Genomic DNA, 4480 nt, shown 5'->3' with positions numbered 1-4480 from the left:
ACCATTCCCTGGCTTGCAGTTGCATTGTATAAGCAATAGCTATCACTGTCCTTTCATCCCTGATAACACGTGGTGCTAACATCACCTCCACTTCCCCCTTTTCTGCTCAACAGTGGGAGTCTTTGATTATCTAAATGGACCGGAATGGCTCAGTTCACCTGGTCTTTGGGGGCCCGGTTTAGTCTCTGCTATCATGACCAGGACATTCTATAGTGGAGATCTCACTTTTTAAAAATTATTTCCTTAGGGCAGTAATTGTGGTCACTGGTGACATCCAATCTCAACTCTTACCTCACTTGTCACCCTGAAATCCACCGCAGTTGGATGCTTTTCTTTAAAACAAACAAAAAAACTATATTTTATTTAGCCTAGTCCCATTCTCCCTACTTCTCTCTTCTTACGGTTCCTACCCCTGTTCGAGATTCCATTGAGAAACCACGCAATTGGCACCTCCACCAGGGAGCCCTCGGGAAGGAACGAGCGCCCCCTGCCGGGGCCGGGACAGCTGAATGCCCCGGGAACCGCCCTTTCCGCATCTCCAGGGGCTCCGCCTCCATCCTTCGCACGGGCTCCCAGCGTCACGTGATGCCAGCCCCTTTCCAGTTTTGGGGTGGAAACCGGGGTTGGGGAGGCAGGGGACCACAGGTGAGAGACTGGACCAGCTAAGGTCGGGTTTCCTTGGCGGTACGGGCCGGGGAACGTGGGTGGGACGTCTATCAGAACATGACCGACATGAGAGGGAGGGAGGGGAGATTGAGAATTAACCCCATTCAGTGTTTGCTCCATGCAGAGTAGCTAGTGCTAGGTCTTGAGTTGGGAAGAGAATTCAGGCTCTTCCACTTCCTATCTGTGTGTCCTTGGAGGAGTCAACGTTTCTGAATGTCAGCTTCCTCTCCTGGGGTTGCTAACATGAAATGAAGTAATACTCATAAGTAATTGATAATGGCAACTGTTCTTATTATATCCCACTTAAGCAAGAGTGTAAACTGTCACAGATGGGACGACCTTAAAGGTCACTATAGCTCAACCCTTTTTGGAGGCAGGACTTCCCTCCCTCATCATGGGCGCTGGCTAGGACCTGGTACGGTGTTTACATCCCTGGGTGCTGTCTCCTGTGGCCTCCAGGGAGTGGGGGGGCTCCTCTGGAAGGGAGGCTGCCTCCCAGATTCGCACTGGCCCGGTGTCCGGAAGGGGTTGGCAGGTCAGACCTCTTCCATGAAGTCTCCTCTCTCTGTCTCCTGCCTTCTGGTTTTGGCCCCTGTAGGTGGACAGACATGTCTCAGGAGGGGGCCACAGATGGCCCCAGCACAGAGAACCCTGTTCTTAGTCCCCGAGGCCGCTCTGGGATTTTCCAGGAGGACGTGAAAGGAGTCAGCTTCATGCCAGTTCTGGCGCCAGACAGACCAGGGGTGAGCTCTGGGGCTGGAGTGTGGGCTGGCAGCAGGAAGAGGATCCTCATGGAAGAGGCCCATCCAGGTATTAGCTCCCAGGCTGGGAGTTCTGCTCGGGCCAGCCTGGGGGCCGGGGGCTCTGGCACCAGGGCCCACGTGGTGGTTCTGGAGCTGCCAGCTGTGGGACAGAGTCAGGACGCGACTCCTGCTCCCAGACTCTGTCCACAGTGCCAGCTCAGGGGAGGGCCCGGCCTCCAGGAGGCACCAGCTTTCACTGCCTGACAGCTTAACTAAAGTTGGCCCAGAATCTTGGTAGCATGTCAGTGAGAGCTTTGGTTGGCAGGGAGAGGCCAGCAGGGGTGGAGGAGGCAAGCTGCCCAGGCTCAAAGAGGCCGGAGAAGGTAGAATGAGTTCTCCAGGGTGTGATGGAAAAGCCCCACCCTCAGCACAGAGGAGCTCCTGAAAGGAGCCTACCATTGTGACCAGGCTAAGCCCCTGTGGGGGCAAGAAAGAAAAGCAGGGTGTGTGGGCCTTCTCAGAAGGTGGGGAGAGGGCTGGTGGCTTCCTGTGGCTTGGTGAGAGCCCCAGTGGGGACAGGGCACTAACCTGAAATCCTCAGGAGTTCCTCACAGTCCTCTTCTCCCAAAGACACTTGGTCTGGGCCTGGAGACCCAAGTGTTAGTTGGGTGGGAAGTGCTTCGGGATTGAGAAGTTTGAATATTTGCCCACTGCAGGGGCCGGAGTTCAGCCGGGCACCCTGTGTGATCCTGTTGGTCTCCTGCTGCCCAGTGGAATGAAGGCCCTCAGGCCAGCCCCAGAGAATCCTCCACAGAACCCTGCACTGTGCCTGAGAGTGTCTGGAGACGCTTCTACAGTGTTGCAAGAAGCTGAGCACCTTGTGGGGACTGGCAGTGACGATGGCCCTACCCCTTCACACAGCCAGGAGGAGCTGGAGGTCAAGGCTCAGCCAGGGTCCTGGGGGAGGCAGGAGCAAGTCCTCTCTGTCTGTACTGACACCCACGTCAGCTCTCTGGAACCCTTGGCCAACCTCCGCGCCTCCCTGAAGCCTGCAGTCAGCAAGGCCCACGCAGGCCCAGTCAGGGGATCAAGAAGATCTAAGTGTGCTGTATTGAGGAGGGTCATGGACGGAAGCTCAGGCAACTCCAGTCAGGACCAGTCAGAGGAACCCAGCCCAGGAGGCTGCCCCAAACTGGTAAGCTGAGACTTAGAGGTTGGATAGGGAGGGCCAGGCCATATCTCCCACCATCATGCTTGGTGGTAGAACCTAATAGAGCTAAGCTGCATGGGCTTTTAAAAAATTTTTAGCTATTTTTTATTGTTCTTTAGGTGAAAGTTTACAGATCAAGTTAATTTCTCATTTGAAAATTTATACATATACTGTTTTGTGACATTAGTTGCAATCCACCAGTATGATAGCACACTCCCCCTTTCCACCCTGGGTTCCCTGTGTCCTTTCGACCAGTTCCTGTCCCATTCTGCCTTCTCATCCAGCTTTTGGACAGGAACTGCCCATTTGGTCTAGTATGTCAGATTGAACTAAGAAGTACATTCCTCACATATATTATTTTTTGTTTTATAGTCCTGTCTAATCTTTGAAGAGTGGGCCCCAGGAATGGTTTCAGTCCTGGGCCAACAGTGTGTCCAAGGGCCGTAGTTTCAGGGGTTCCTCCAGTCTCTATCAGACCATTAAGTGTGGTCTTTTTACATGAATTTGAATTCTGTTCTACATTTTCCTCCTCCTCTGTCTGGGACTCTCTGTTGTGTTCCCTATCAGGGTGGTCATTGGTGGTAGCTGGGCACCATCTAGTTCTTCTGGTCTCGGGTAGGTGGAGTTTCTGGTTCATTTGGTCCTTTAGTCCTTTGGGCTCATATTTTCCTTGTGCCTTTGGTTTTCTTCATTCTCCTTTGCTCCAAGTGGGATGGGACCAATTGATGTATCTTAGATGGCTGCTTGCAAGCTTTTAAGACCTCAGATGCCACTCACCAAAGTGGGTTGTAGAACTGGTTAGGCTCTTAATGAACATTGTCTCTCCTACCCATTTTATAGATTAATAAACTGAGGCCTATCAAGATCAGGACTGGGGGGAAAAACTACTTTTGCTGAATTTCTGCAAGGGGTTATTATCTTTTGGAGTCAGTGAACCCTGGGTTCAAATTTTGCCTATGCCCACTTCTTAGCTGAGTGACCTTGAGATATCATTTAATCTCTTGTCTGAGTTTCCTCATGCATAAAAACAGTATACTAATGCCAAGGTAAAGGAGTCCCTGGGTGGTGCCAGTGGTTAAGTGCTCAACTACTAGCCTAAAGGTTGGTGGTTTGAACCCACCCAGAGGTGCTGGAAGACAAACCTTGGGGATATGCTTCCAAAAAAGGTCACAGCCTTGAAAACCCTATGGAGCTGTTCTACTCTGCACGCATGGGGTGGCCACGAGTTGGAATTGACTTGATGGCAACCATCACCAATAAAATGCCAATCTAATGGGCTTGTTTTGAGGATTGAACGAGGTTTTGGTGTAAAATAATGTGCCTACCACAGCATAAAAAAAGGCACAGGTAAATTGCCTAATTCACATTACATTTGCTTTTCACTTAGTGTTAGCAGTCGCCTTATAAGATAAGCATTAGCCACATATTTCCAGCTGGGGAAACTGCTAACCAAAAGGTTGGAGCTTTGAGCCCACAAAGAGGCACCTTGAAAGAAAAGCTTGGTGATCTACTTCCAAAAAATCAGCCATTGAAAACTTTATGGAGCACAGTTCTGACACACATGGGGTCATTATGAGTCAGTATAGTCTCAACGGCAGCTGGTTTTAGTATATGTCTGACCACCACCCAAGTGTCAGTTTATCCTACTGCAGTGGCTTGTGTATTGCTGTGATGCTGGAAGCTATGCCACTAGTATTTCAAATACCAGGGGGGTCACCCGTGGTGGACAGGTTTCAGCGGAGCTTCCAGACTGAGACAGACTAGGAGGAAAGACCAGGTTATATACTTCCAAATATTAGCCAACGAAAACCTACCGATCACGATAGAATATTATTCGCTATTATGCTGGAAGATGAGCCCC

At 50.9% G+C, this 4480-nt stretch overlaps 1 pseudogene; it reads left to right on the top strand.

Moving 5' to 3' along the window:
- The first annotated feature begins 1274 nt into the window (after nt 1-1274).
- On the top strand, nt 1275-2814 carry LOC135230540 (SPOC domain-containing protein 1-like; annotated as a pseudogene).
- The last annotated feature ends 1666 nt before the right edge of the window (nt 2815-4480 follow it).

Source organism: Loxodonta africana, chromosome 3 (assembly GCF_030014295.1).
Source record: "Loxodonta africana isolate mLoxAfr1 chromosome 3, mLoxAfr1.hap2, whole genome shotgun sequence".
NCBI classification, from domain to species: Eukaryota; Metazoa; Chordata; class Mammalia; order Proboscidea; family Elephantidae; genus Loxodonta; species Loxodonta africana.
Note: the sequence above shows the minus strand (reverse complement) of the source record. Positions and strands in the feature narration are given on the sequence as shown.